The sequence below is a fragment of the Gossypium hirsutum genome, chromosome D02, assembly GCF_007990345.1.
Source record: "Gossypium hirsutum isolate 1008001.06 chromosome D02, Gossypium_hirsutum_v2.1, whole genome shotgun sequence".
Classification (NCBI taxonomy): domain Eukaryota; kingdom Viridiplantae; phylum Streptophyta; class Magnoliopsida; order Malvales; family Malvaceae; genus Gossypium; species Gossypium hirsutum.
In genome coordinates this window covers 15861569-15877340 of record NC_053438.1, presented here as the reverse complement: position 1 = coordinate 15877340, position 15772 = coordinate 15861569, and the positions used below count along the sequence as shown (strand labels likewise).

The 15772-nt window shown below is 34.4% G+C and overlaps 1 non-coding gene and 1 pseudogene across 1 annotated transcript; both read left to right on the top strand.

Annotated features, from left to right (window-relative positions):
- The window catches only part of LOC107908008 (uncharacterized), a 75711-nt pseudogene that overhangs the window by 33040 nt on the left and 26899 nt on the right, over positions 1 to 15772 (top strand).
- LOC121215190 (small nucleolar RNA R71) lies at positions 2754 to 2859 on the top strand. The gene has a single exon (XR_005910919.1). It is a non-coding gene; the product is annotated as a small nucleolar RNA R71 (small nucleolar RNA).

The window sequence follows — 15772 nt, the reverse complement described above, 5'->3', positions numbered from 1 at the left end:
TAAACCATAGCTTTGATACCACTAAATGTAACACCCCAAACCTGGTCTAAATGTTATAACTGAATCTGGAGATGTCAAATTGTAACACCCTTTACCCGTATTCGACGGCGCCGAAATAGGGTACGAGGCATTACAAGAAGACATGCATTTGCATACGTATTAAACCGAGTTACAAAATTTCATCCAAATTAAAACTTTTAAATTATTAACGTTCTTTTATAATTCTTTACAACATATCCTCAAAATATTATATTCATAACAAATAGGGCCTATGAGACCCGATATTTACTCATGTAATTCAAAGCTTCATTTCCATTTCATTCAATTCACACTTTCTCATGTTCACAATTCAAATCAATTTCTCAATCCAATATATATATTTCAATCATCTAAGAATATAATTCAAGTTACACAAACTTACCAGGCTAAATTATAGAAATACCAAAATTTAGGGACATTTTGGTAATTTTTTATTTTCCTCGAATTTTCACCCAATCTTGATATAAATTAATATTTCATTCAATTTATTAATTTAAATAATAAAAAAATTCATTTCATGCAATTTGGTCACTTTTTGACATCTTTACCAATTTACCCTTAAAATATTACTTTTATTCAATTTAGTCCTTGAACCTAAAACATGCAAATTGGCCATTTTTAATGAGAACTCATTCTAGTTGAATAATCATTTATTTTCCTCCTCCTCATCTCCATTCCACATCCTTAATGTATAATATGCTTATATGTAACATTATCTATAATTCCACCATTTATTTATATATTAATTCAAAGCTGTTCACTTGAGTCATAGTCACTAAATTATTTATATCTTGAGCTACGGAACTCCAAATTAAGATCCGCTAAATTCCTATGAAACTAGACTCACATATATTCTTTCCATAATATTTTTAGAATTTTTTATTTATCCAATAAGTATGGTTTATTCTTTAAACTTCCCCTGTTTTACTATTTGAAAAATTAATTATCTCTTTTTACAGAATTTGGATTATATTTCCATTTGTTTCTATTGAAAATAGGCTCATGCAGGATTTTAAACATATATATTTAAGTCTCTAATTATTTTTATTCAATGTTTTATGATTTTTCAAATTCAGAATAGGGGAACCCGAATTCATTCTAACCTTGTCTAACAAAATTTATTATATCTCATAATTTACAATTTCATTACTTACACCATTTCTTCTATGAGAAACTAGGCTTAATAAGCTTTAATTCCATATTTTGTTCATTCTCTAATTCAATTTCCACAATTTATGGTGATTTTTCAAAGTTAACCTACTGCTGCTATCCAAAACTATTTTAGTGCAAGATGTTGATTACTAAGTTTATAACTACTAACTCCCTATGATAAAATGATGCACAATTTAATAAATAAAATCTAGGGCATGACACATCTTCCAATACCCTTTCAGATGTACTAAAGACCTGTCAGTCAGTTGTAGTGTTATCTGAGTAGTTTTGAGTTCCCCCAACCCAAGTTTTTAAAAAAGGGATAAAGGCATTAAATTAATATTAGCTCCTAAGTCACATAGAACTATATTAAAATGAATACTCCTTGTCTCTATGTGAATAGTAAAACTTCCTGAGTCTTTCAATTTTTGAGGAACTTGTCTTGAAATAATAACACTATAGGAGGCACTTAAATTAACTTATTCTCTTACTTTAATTTTTCTACGCCTAGACATAATTTCCTTTAAAAAATTTAAAGGTAGGTTTACATTTAATGTTTTGAACAAGTTTAGGAGCTTACAAACACATATTCATCCCGTTTTTGCTTTTATTCTAGTCTTGAAGGGAATGGGATCTTTGTAATGGCAGCATCTTTAGTTATTTCTTTTTCTGGCTCCATTGGCGATGCAATTACCTCATCTGATTCCTAGTTCATCTTTAGCCTCTAAGGATTGCTCTAGAGGATCATCCTCATTCTCCGTATTTACCTTCGAAACAGGGTTTTTTGGGCTATTTCTTTCACGTGGTCCTTACCTTTCGAATAGTCCTCACCTTCCATTCGAGGATTATCTTATGTATTGCTTGGAATACTAGTGCCAATTTGTCTTTTGATGTTACCCATCATGCTCATCAATTGGCTCATTTGATCCTCGAGTTTAGTCAATATTCTGGTTGAGTTGGTGCATTTAGACTGCACCTATTTTACATCTATTCTCATTCATTGCATCTCTCCCTCGATTCTATCCAGATGTTAACCACATGTAGTATGGTCACTTGGGTTGACCCTATCTTGAGGTTTATGCAAATAAGGAGGTTGATAGTTAGTATTTTTAGCTTGATTCCTCCTACTACCTCCTCATTGGTTTCCTCCCCATCTCAAATTCGAGTGATCTCTCCAGCCAGGGTTGTAGGTATTTGAATAAGGATTTCCACCCCTATTTTTGATATAATTCACATCCTCAGTAGGATTATTAATGTAGTGGAAGAGCAATTTGTCTGCTCCACACATAGATGGTTTATTAGCAAATTTGATATGATTAACTTTATCCACTAACTATTGATACCTATCATCTTATTGGATCACTTTTACCGTAGCGGATTTTTGACCATATGTGAATCATTCATTAAGCCACTGACAGGAGTTTATTGTCATATTTTCAATTATTTCGTACGCACCCTCGTACGTCCTATTCATAAGTGCTCCTACTGCTGCTCAGTCTAGTCTTGATCTTGCATTCACATCCAACCCATTGTAAAATACCTGTAATCGCATCCACTCAGGGAATTCGTGGTGCTGACATTTCTGAATCAGCCTTTTGAATTGTTCCCATGCCTCATGAAAACTTTCTCCTTCCAGCTATTTAAACACAACAATCTCTCTTCTTAGTTGAATTGCTTTACTAATGGAGAAACTTCTGTAAGAACTTTCCAGCAAGTTCATCCCATGTCATGATAGACCCTAGTGCCTACAAGTCTAACCAAGAAAAGGCGCTATCCATCAAAGAAAAGGGGAACAACCGAAGATGAATAGCATCATCGGTGACCCCGTTTTACTTAAAAGTATCACAAAGTTGGAGAAACCGTTTTAAGTGTTGATTTGGATCCGCTGTCATTGTGCCACTAAATTACATATTATTCTGGATCATCAGAATTATTGTCGGCTTCATCTCAAAATTATTAGTTGTGATAGCCGACCTTGTTATACTCTCTTGAACCATGTCCAAACTTGGTAATGCATAGTCTCTTAAGCTTCTCTCGTTACGAGCCATGTGTTCATTCACTGGTAGTTGTGGTACTGGTGGATCTCTTAAAATGTTATCGTTAGTGTCGCCAAACAGCAGATTCTCATGTGGTACATTACCTGTAGCAGGTGGTGGTAGATCTTGCATCTACTACTGCTACTAATGTTGCTGTTGTTGTCGGCAATTTCTCCCAATTATTCTCTCTAGGTTTGCTGCTTCTGTTATGGGTGTTCCCCTACTACGAGACATACACTAAACCCAAAAAGAGAAGATTGGTAATAAAGAAAATAAAATCATATCTGTCACCTAAAGATTTCCTAATTATTTTTTGTAGAGTACAAAAATTAAAATCAAGCTAGTGATGTTGCCTCCTCGGCAACGATGCCAATAACTTCACCACCTCTAGACGTACTAACATGCAGAGTCTGAATACTGCAGTAAAAGATATAGATATGAGAGGTGGTATCTGTAAGTATACGAGTGTAGTTGTAATATAGTTACAACGAAGTAGGTGAATACTCTGAGGATCGTACCCAAGGGAGGTGAGTGCTACCTCAATTCTAACCTAAACACAAAAAGATATAATTAGTATTTTAACTAGGTTATAGTATGAAAGTAAACTAAAGGGATTTTTTAGGGTTTTTATAATAATAAAATAAAATAACATAAAGAAATCAAATTTAAAAGATCAAAAGATAGACTAAATCAAATATGATTATGGGTGATTAGCTCGCTTCGGGTTCTTTGTCAATCAACTAGTCGCTATCCCAGCAGGATCTTCTGGTCCTCCACTCGAATAACGAATCCGCAAGAACTACTTATCTTCCGACCTCACAGTCCAGATCAGTTTGCGGTGAAGTTGTTCACGGATAGGCCATACCAATTTTTTGTTAATTCCCACCTGATGACTTCCAAGGGTTTTAAGTTCTTCCTTTCCAAATCAGCTGATCTATTAAGTGACCCTACAAAATAATTAATAGATCATACTTCCACTCGTTAATCCCGCATAGAAGGATTAGTTCCTCATGGCTTTCATAAAAAATATGGAATGGATGTAAATAGAGAATATGGTAAAGGAATTGGAGTGTAGAGTTTAAGAAAACGCCTAATGTAACACCCCTAACCCGTATACGTCGCCAGATTAGGGTTACGAAGCATTATCAATTAATCAAAAAACATTTATCATAATAACACTAAATAGTTTAAACCCATTATAATCCATTCAATCAAATGCATTTCGTCCTTAAATCGAGCCTTCGAGGCCCTAAAAATGTTTTAGGAGAAATTCAGGACTAATTTGAAACAATTTAGAATATTTAAGAAAGAAATGTAAAAATTGAAAAAACAGGGGTCATACGGTCATGTGGCCAGGCCGTGTGACATCACCCCAAGCCGTGTAACTTTCGAACAAGGGACACATGACCATGTCCTAGCTCGTGTCTTCACCTGTGTAATTCACTGAGTTGCCAGACACGCCCATGTGCCAGGCCGTGTGCTAGGCCGTGTAACTCACTGACTTGCAACAATAGAATTTCTCAAATGACACACAGTCATGTGACAACCCGTGTTCCAGGCTGTGTGAACCAAAACTTAGCTAAAATCAAGCCATTTCAAAACTCGATTTATACCTAACCATCCATACCATTTGGGAATAAATTCAAGGGGTCTAAACATCACTCAAACACACCTAAACATACCATTTCAAACATCCTAATTCATCTTACCAATATGTCATTCAGAGGCACCACAATTATACCAAACATTATTGTAAAATCATACATTTACAACCTAAACAGCAATACAATAAAAACCTCAACTATTTCAGACATTATATATATATGCATCACTTATCATATTTACATACATAAACACAAAATATCAAACCTATCATACAAACATCAACATGACCTTTATATCATCTAATTTCATCACAAAACATCATAGTACCACAAGACTCTTCTTATTACATGCCACTTTTAACCAACTTCAAAACAAGTACAAAATGACTACCAAGGTATAGATCATAGTGTGTGAGCTTCCAAGTTGATCCAATCGATGCTACGATTCCAAAAGTCCTACAAAAATTAAATTAACGAGTAAGCATAAGGAAGCTTAGTAAGTTTGATAATTTAACTCATTCGCTATCAAATACCAAATTTCAAAGGAACGCTAACATTTACTATAGTGGCTTAAAGCCTGCTAAGCACTAAGCTTGGATAACACCAATACTAATCCTACTAGGCACTAAGCCTGAATAAAATCGGCACTAAGCCTACTAGGCACTAAGCCTGAATATCACTGGCACCAAGGCTGCTAGGCACTAAGCTTGAATACCACCAGCACTAAGCCTGAATAACACCGGAACTAACCCTACTAGGCACTAAGCCTAAATAACACCTCTTTGAGTATATAGTACGATTCAACATTTAAATAACGATACATAATAGAACTAAAAGATTTAAATCATTAATAAGGAATGAAGTATAACCATGCATATACATAAAACGAACTTACTGGACTAGTTTGTAGTAATCGCAAAAGCACAGGAACTACTCCACAATCTTTTCTTTTCCACAATCGTCAACACGCTCGTGATCTAAAACAATAGTTTCATTCTATTAATGAAATCAACAACCAAAATCAATCATTCTATACAATTTAGTCTTTTATTAACATTTTATAAAATTGCCCTCAACTTTTTACCTTTATTCAATTTAATCCCTAAGCCCCAAACATGCAATTTACCCATTTCTTTTACACCAAAATCTAGCTAATTCTTCCATGGCCTCATACCAGCCCCTACATGCATTTATTTCCTTTCAAGTACAAACTATTTCATAATTTTAGCAATCTAGTCCTTAAACATTAAAATCATCAAAAACTACTTTACAAAATAGTCTAATCTAACAAGAAAGCTTAGAAATCTTTCAACAGTTTCAAGAAAACAACTCAACTCAAAAATGGCACAATCCACATAGTTTGACAGGTTTACAAATTAATCCTCGGGCATGCTAGATTAATCTAATACGAGTCAAAAAACATAAAAATTTTTAAAAATGGGCATCAATACACTAACCAAATCAAAACTTCAATCAAAAGCATGAAAGCCCTAATTTTTTTTCTTCTATTGTCATGGGAAAGACAATGAAATAGAATAGAATTTTTAAATTTTACTTTCTTTGGTTTAATATATATACTTTGGTAATTTTGTAAATATTATAACTTTCTTAATTAAACCTTAATTAATCCTAGATTAAGCCTAATAAAACCATTTCCACTCATGCAAATCATGATTCCATTCCACTAACTAGATTCCATGGTTTAAATATCCTTTTAACCCCTCTAATTTAACTATTCAACTTTTACAATTTTTACGATTTAGTCCTTTTTCTTATTAAAACATTTAAATGATAAATTTCTCAACCAAAATTCAATACTACACTAATGACCTCATAAATATTTTAAACTAATAAATATTTACAAATTGACATGACAGATTTGTGGCCCCGAAACCACTGTTTCCATCACCACTAAAAAATAGGTTGTTACATCTGACTTGTATTAAAGATGATCAATGAATCCACAGAGTTGACTGTCTCCACAAATCAGATCTCTTGAGATTGAACAAAGAACAAACTAAAAATAAATCTAAAACTTAAGAAGAAGAAAAACTAAACTGAAATTAAAAGTGAAATTCAAGAGTAAGTAATTGGTACCTTTTACATGTGACAAAGGAGCCTATTTGTAGATTTTAGGTGGTCATCATCCTTAACCCTAGGTTAGCTGACGTTTCTGAGCTTTCAATTTGATTGTGCAAACCAAAACACCCCCAGACTCATGTTTTAATTTGTCCAGAGTCGATGTCGTGACACATCAGGACCGGTGGCACAACATAGTACTTAGTGTACTCCTCCTTTGGACATCTTCTGGGGTATGTCGTAACACCACTAGTCTGTGTCGCGACATCGAAGGCAGTCTCATGAATTCTCTATTTTGCTCCCTATGTTGCGACATTAAGCATTCTGTGTTGTGACGTAACGACTAGTATCAGTTTATGACACCTTCTAATGGCCTCCTGCACACTTATAAAGTTCACCGGCTCACCCTTAGGCCTCATTCAACCCCTATGGTCAATAAAAGACTCAATTTGTCCATTTTATTATCTTAAAAGAAACTTAAGAAAACATAATTAAAACTTGAGAAAATACTTGTTTTCAAGCTCCTAAAGTGTGGAAATTAGTTTAATCTACTACACTGAATTACGAAAGATCAAGCAGTCGTCCAAACTTCCTCTTTCATAGCCTTCGTCTCCTTCGATTTTTAGAATCTTCAAAGGTAAATCTCAATTCTTCTTGCTTTTCTTTTCTCTTCTTATTCCCATTCACCATGTCCAATATGAACATTCGTGGTCGTAACCAAAGAAATCTCTCCTCGTCTCCCACAAATCTCACCATTTTTGGTCCTCAAGACTTCGAAAGTACCCCCTCCAAACATATCGACCCCATAATTCAAATGTAGTATAACCCAAAAGGAAGTAGACCGATTCCTAGTAGCTCGAGGCTTCCACCATCCTAACTTTTCTTACGATGTCGGAATACCCTTGAGGTGCCGCTTGAGTGAAAACTCTCAAGGTTTCATCATTCCCTTGATTCTATTAGAGGTTGGTTTCCTTTTGCCTTTACATCTATTTTTTTTCATGTTATTGGTTTATGGCATCGCACCAGGGCAGCTATCAGCCTTGTCCTGGTGGACCCTTATTGCCTATTTCTTAGATTGATGTAGACAAAACGAGCCTCCAATTCTCAGAGTCTTTTAAAGGTTTTACCAACTGAAAGTTACCACACAAGGGGTTGGCATTAGTTCTTCCTACTTCAGCGTCTGTTCTGGCTTTCAACCTATCACCCAAAATAGTCTTTCCAACTTGCATTGGGAAAAAGGGAAATTTATACGAGTCACTTGTAAATTAGAGAGTGGGTTTGGTTTCCCCACATGTTGGTGTATTCCCACGGAATCTGTTTGTTCTCGCAGTCTGCCTATAGACTAAAAGATTGCTAACAAGCAGATTAAGTGCCTAAGCAAGGGACGTACTCTTGAATTGATAGGTTTGGTAACTGTCAGAAATTTTTTCTAATTTTTTTGTCGAACGAAAGCCCCCAATAGTCGTAGAGAAATTGATCGCATTAGTTGGCTAGATTATTACAATATTTCTTTGGCTTCAGATGCTTGGCCTCATAATGGAAATTCTATCTTAGCTTGAATTCTAACCAAGTGTAAAGGGGAGCCCTCATTTTTCTTTTATGAATATTGTGGAATACATCTCTGAAACTAGCTCGTTACTTAGAGTACTCTCCCTCCTACTTCTTCTTCTTCTTCTTCAAGTGAAGTTAATACTCACATTGATGGTGTAGGGCCTTTTTCCAAGTCTCATGCTTTGCCCAACCCAGAGTCAGGCGTGGACATCAAAAGCATTTTGAATACACCCTAAGTTAAGAAGGGAGCTTCAGCTGCTTTATCTAGGAAACCCACTACTAAGAGGGATCAGAAGCGACAGAGGACTAGTTTGGGCCAAAACTGGTGCCTATGTCATGACGCCAAGATATTGATGTCTCAACATCGAAGAAAAAAAGTTAGAAACGAGTTCTAAAGTGAAACTGCCCTCAATGTCGTGATATAGCCTTCCGATGTCGGGACATACCCCATGCACAGCCCAAAATTCATGCACGTTTTAACTACGTATTGGAGGGAAATTAGGTATATTTATCATAATTGAACTCTAAGGACTTCAAGGATAACTTAAGTACATTAATATTCCAAGTTGAGCCTATATAAAGGCCATTCTAATCAAGTTAAACACACAATTTTAGGGTTTTGATTTGTAGCTTTTTTTCATTCTTAGTTTTTACTTAGGTTATTTTAGGTTCTTGTAATTGGAAGATCCTAACCCGAAATGAGACTTCTATGAGGGGAGATTATTCCAAAACCATGATTTCATCGATAAATCCATGAGCATTTCTTTTCCTTATTCTCTTCTTTGTATTTCTGTCTTTAACATTGTTAGATGAATGTTTGTGTAAAGACTAGAATCAATTTGTGATTTTAACATATTTTGCATGTTTTTGATGCTTTAACTTAATTAATTGCTTAAATGATTGAGTTTCTCAGTGGATCAGCTGTTTGGGAAAAGAAGAACGTGAAACAAACCCTAGGCTTGACAACCCTAAGAGGTAATTTAGTTGGGAATTAACCCAAAATTGGTATGGCCTATCCGTGAACACCTTAACCTCGAATCGTTCTGATTGATTAAAACTCTACTTCAATAATTAATTAGGTGAAACTGTTGGATCTAGACTAAAAGAAACTCTCATAGTCAAAACAAGGAATAGAAAAAGTTGATACAAGAGCCTAGGAATAGATTTAGGTTTAGCTAAATTTATTTAGTTTATTATTATTATCATCTTGCTTCTTGATTAACACTGCTAATTCATGACTCGAGTAGATTAGTAATTATTTCCCATAATTGGCTTGATAATAGTTTTCCCCAAACTGCAACCCCTTGGGTACGATCCTCGAAATACTTACCAAGTTTTTCATTGTAAACAAACTATATTACAACCTCACCCGTATACTTGGAAAAGCTATCTCAAATCTATATATTTAGTTGCAGCATTCACACTTTGGACGTTGGCACGTCCAGAGGCGATCAAGCATCCCTATCCAAAGATAGCCACAGAAGTTTTCCTTTCGTAGTCTCGCCACGAAGGCATCCTTTAATAGTGATTTACACAAAGGCTTCCATTTAACAGAGATCACCATAAAGGCTTCCATTTAATAGAGATCGTTACAAAGGCTTCCATTTAACAAAGATCACCACAAAGTCTTCAATTTAATAGAGATCACCCCAAAGGCTTCCATTTCACAAAGATTGCCACAAAGACTGCCTTATAACCAAGCTTGTCACATAGGCTTCCTTATAGAAAAGACCACCACAAAGGAATCCTTATAATAGAGATTGCCACAATGGCGTTCTTATAACAGAGATCACCACAAAGCCTTCATTATAAAATAGATTGCCACAAAAGCTTCCTTTTAGAGATAGCCACAAAGGCTCATTTATATGGAAATTGGTGTTTCTGATGATAACAATTTGCCTAAACTCATTTTCATGAGGTTTACCACTCATCACTAGTACTCACCCAATCATCCTTTACATATTCCATATGAGGTCATGGCCCAACCATGGTCTTACACTATATGGCTTTTAGAGTGCCATGGCCATGGACTTGTCCTTATAAGAGATTCATATTTTTAATCCTGACAGACCCCTTTAGCTTAAGCTTCATGTTTTTAGTCTCGACAGACCCCTTTAGTCAACTCCAAACACAGAGACATGCTCAACATGTACACTCATTCTTGACAGACTTATTCCTTTCAAAATTCTTCATAACAGATGCATTCGTACTTCCAAACATGTAACACATTCCCCTTAAACTTCATGCATAGATTTTTTAGGAAATGACTTTCTCATGACAGACACTTTCACAATAGACTTTTTCAAAGACTAACTAACTTAATACATGTACACATACCATTCCTTTCCTTTTCAAAGTCATAGAGTCATGCTTTACTAGTTTCAGTTTCATACTTTAGTCGACTAGCATAAACATATCTAGACTACAACATATATGTAAGAGTCAGTCTAGAGACTCACCTTGTGGTTACAAGTAGCTGCTTAAACTCTAGTTCCATCAGTTGACTTGGTACTGCAACAACCACTTCTTAATGGAATAGAGGGATGTCACTAAGACTCATTTATTAACCCCTAACTTTTCTTTGACTTATAAACTTGTATGGTTCGTCTGTCCTCCAAGTACTCTTACAGATCTATGTTCTCTTAATTGGGAGGTTTATAAACCTTACCTTGTCGTGTAGAAATTGCTGGTGACGTCTAGGATCCCAGTCCTAGCATAAAGAATCTCCCTTCCTACCCTTCCAAATAGTAATGTTAGAAGAGTGAAGAAAGGCCTCCTTATCCTATCCAGCATATCTATCTATATAACCTATAGCCTTATTGAAACCTAACAAGTGTCACCTTTTTACTGAATTGTCTTATCAAGCTCCTCAACTCCAAAAAAGCTTAATTGAGTACTTTCCCTTTGTTTATAACTAAGCTGGTTTACTTCTAGTTAATACCTAACCAGGTTACCTTATAGCTTAACCAACACGGAGCCATAGTTATAAGTTATATTAAACCACTGTCGTAAGCTCGTACATTAGAAGTCATTTTAGTTAACCATAAGTCCTACTCATTCTGTCCTAGAAACTTGAAATAGAACCCTTATCATTTTAGTTAAGCTTATTCTGTACGCCAAATGGGTTTTTGTGTAACATCCCGATTTAGGGCCTAGTCGGAACAGTGGTGTTGGGACCACAAATCTGACGAGAAAAAAATTTATTATCATTATATTTTTATGGCTAACAATTTCATGAAAAGATTTCGTGAAAATTTCGGTCAAAATTTTTGATGTTTGGGCACTCAATTTAGTCAAATGGACTAAATTGTAAAAAGTACAAAAGTTGAGTTCTACATGTTAGAGGTGTCCAATTGTTATGAAATTTAAAATTGGAGGTCCTTAAATGGCAATTAGACCATTGGTTAAATTGTGGACCAAAATGGACATGAGATAAGTGAAATAGGATATTTTTTTAGTGAAGGGTATTTTAGTCATTTAGTTATTAAAATGAATTAAAAACAAAATTAAAATCCAATTTTTGTCCATATTCAAGCTAGGGCCTAATTTTACAAGGGGGAAGCCATAGTTAGGGTTTTCAAGCTTCCAAGCTCCATAATCAAGAAGAACGCGGAATCAATCTCAAATGGGGAAAGGAAAATATTGTAGATTAAACTGCAAAAATTTCTATATTTTGCACCGAGGAAGTGTCAGAAATTTTCTCGGTTGAACCTTAGGAATAGAATGGGATGCAAGTGGCATGTCATTAAAGACCTATGTGAAATTGTGAATAAAGTGGATTCGGGTGCTGGTCATAAGTTCTACTAATGGCTGGCTATACTGGCATATGTTTCGGATACCTAACAGCTTGTGTGAGCAACACTGAGTAGTAACAAATGGCTAACAGCTTGTGTGAGCAGGCCCGTAATGCAAAACTGTGATTAATGTGAACTCGGGTGCTGGTCTTAAGTTCTATCAGTGGCTGGGTATATCGGTATATGTTGCGGATACCTGACAGCTTGTGTGAGTAGACCCGTGAAAGTGAATAGCTCGAGAATAATATTTTATGTGAAAAATGATGTGAAGTAGCTTTTGCTACAAGTGAGGCACTTATGTGTAAACTTCTGACGTATCCAATAATATTCCTAAGTGTTCAACCGGAAAATGATTAAGTGTAAAAGAATGTGAATACGTTGTGGGCAATGTGCGCGATATGTGGTCAAACTTGAATGAAGTTGATATGGAACAAGTGTTACAATGAAGATTTGTAAATAATTGATGATAAATAGCTATTGGCATGGCTAATTATGAATATACTTTAGTGTTATGTGAGTGTAAGTGAGAATTAATGCAAAGAAAACATGATTGAGTAAAATTAACAATAAAAATTGTATGGACAACATGCAATGGTATCGATTTGAAAAATCACCAAAAATAGTGGAAAGTGAATGAAATGTTGGATAAAATATGAAATTAAAGATTATTGAGTCTATTGTCATATTAAAGAAATAGAGTAAGTAAAAGAGTTATAAATTTTGAGATATTTAATTTTTAGCAAGACAGTGTCAGAATGATTTCGAAATCCCCTGTTTCAACTTTGAAAAATCACTATAAATCGTAAACAAATAATTATGGTTTTTAACTTACATTATTAAATTCCTAAATGAGTACATTTTTAGGGGAAACAAATGATAAAACCATTTTAATTTTTTACTAAGAGATAATTATTTTTTAGTGAAGAGAGGTCAGAGTTGTCAAGTCGTGAAACAGGGGGAAAATTTAAAGAATAAAATTTACCAATTTGCTAAACCAAAAATTCTGAAAATTTTATGGTAAAAATATATATGAGTCTAGTTTTAGGGAAAATTTAGTGATCTTAATTTAGAGTTTCGTAGCCTCAGATAAAAATAATTTAGTGACTATGACGCAGAAAAACAGCTTGCTGGAATTTGAATGTATAGTGAAGTTATAAGTGATTTAAATTATGTATCTATGAAAACATGTTAAAGACTTGTTTATTGTTTACATACTTACTTACTAAGCTATATGCTTACTCCTCTTTCCTTTTCCTTGTTTTATAGTTTACTAGTCAGGTCAAAATTCAAAAATAGTCGAGAACTCATCTACACTATCCACAATTTTTGGTATTTTGTAATCAATATTTCTAAATTATGGCATGTATAGAAGACTTGATTTTGAAGTTATACGTTACAAAGTATTTAGCCTAAATGTTAGTATATGTTATTTGATAAATTATTTTATACAATGCTAATGATGATAGTTAAAATGTTACGTATGATTTAAATATATTTGAGAATATAAATGTTGGTTGAAACATTGGAATTGGCTGGGTTACGATCTGAAAATTTGCAGGTGAGGTTACATATTTATAACGGGGATTATGTCAAAATTTTCATTAAAAAAATTCAATTGGAATGATAACAAGTGTTTGTGTCTAGTAATAACTCATACTCTGTTCCGGCGAGGAACAAGGGTAAGGGGTGTTACATTTTGAGCGAACACTACTTCATAATAAATTTCCTTTTGATCTATGCTTCAGTCCTAATGTTCTACAATGCTAAGGCGTCGTAGGCGTGCTCAAGAAATTCTAATTTTACATAAACTCCTGATACCATATGCGACCAGAACTTGTCTTATCCGTCGTATTTCCTTAATTAATATCTAGTTACTAAGGATTTGTCGGGCAAGGTGTTACAGTTCAAACCCTTTTTCTTGAATAAACATTTTCCCTTGAAGTTTTAAAAAGTATTTTTCAACATTTTGATTGGGGAATTAGAGGGGATTATAGCCGTCGATGGTTCAAGTTCATTAGTTCTCCTAGATTTTGTCAGAGGGATATTCTATATTTCTAAATGTAGGCCAGCTAACAAACTTCAAACAATAATCAATGAAATAGTAACATGAGATAGGAACCCTTAACCTCGATTTTTTTGGTTCTAATTATTCATAGAGATCATGTTGATGTAACTCTTTCACGATTCACTTCCGTTCCTGCTCCACGTGGAATCAAAAAAAAGAAAGAGATTTGAAGAATAAGAATTTGAGTAGAAAAAGGTTTTTTAGGGTTTAAGAAATTTTAAGGTTTTGAAAAGGTTTAGAAGTTGTTAAGGGTTTAAAACAAAGTAGCAATGAGTTTAGGTTAAAAAAATTGATGTTTTTAAGCTTTAAATTTAGGTTAAAATAAGATTGAAATCGATAGGTTGCGCAACAGGTCGAATCGACCCTACAGAAAATTACAGCGATGTCGTGACATAGGGGTTCCATGTCGCAACATCCCTAATAGGATGCTGATGTCGTTCGACGTCAGGGTTCGATATCATGACACACCTTGTAATTTTTGAGCCCTGGGGTATTATGCATGTTGTCTCGTGACATCGAGCCAATTTGCTCAATTTCTTAAGTCTATCATCAGTGTTGCGACCCAAAGGTTTCATGTTGTGACATTGACATTGTTTAATCACCAATTCTCAATTCTCAATTTCAATGTGTTTCAGTTTATATTAAACATAAATTTAAATAAAGATTAGGTTTTAAATTATTGGTTAGTTGAAAGTATAATAATATACGTAAAGTTAAAATTCAAATAAAAACTGTCAAGTCTTGTTGTCAAATTCATCCACCAGTCCTATTAATGTACACGGGGATGCTCCTTAGGTTTTGTTTCTATCGGTATTGGTCCAACATCCATCGTGCCACTCCACCTCCTTCTACTTATCTCTTTCTCTGAATTTACTTTTTTGCCCTACACTAATCACTGAAAAAACCTTTTTTAGTTTAAGGTAATTAGGGTTTTGTATAAATATTTCATAACATTGTTTCCTTAATGTTTCCCTATTTATTCTACTGATGTCAACATTTAAAAATTCTCATCTCACCATTGATTCTCATAATTAACTCATTATTTTCTAGGTCAATAGTGGACCTTGAGGTTGCTAAAAATGGTCTTTCCAATAGAATGGGTATCTCACAGTCCTCTTCAAAATCTAGAATTACGAAATTGACCGAAATGATAAAACTTTGCACTTTCACCAACATATCAAAGTACCCCCTTCAGTTGTGCTGAAGACCTATCGGCTAATTGTAGTGTGATTTGGGTATTTTTAAGTTCCTATTACTCGAGTTTCACATATATACTTAAGGGCATTAAATTAATATTGGCTCCTAAATCACATGGAGCCTTTCTAAAGTGAATTTTGGGGGAATCTGCTTAGATATCATCACACTACAAGATACGTCTATATTAACCTATTCTCCTGTTTTAATTTTCCTATGCCTAGACATAATTTCTTTTAAATACCTGGAGTATTTAGA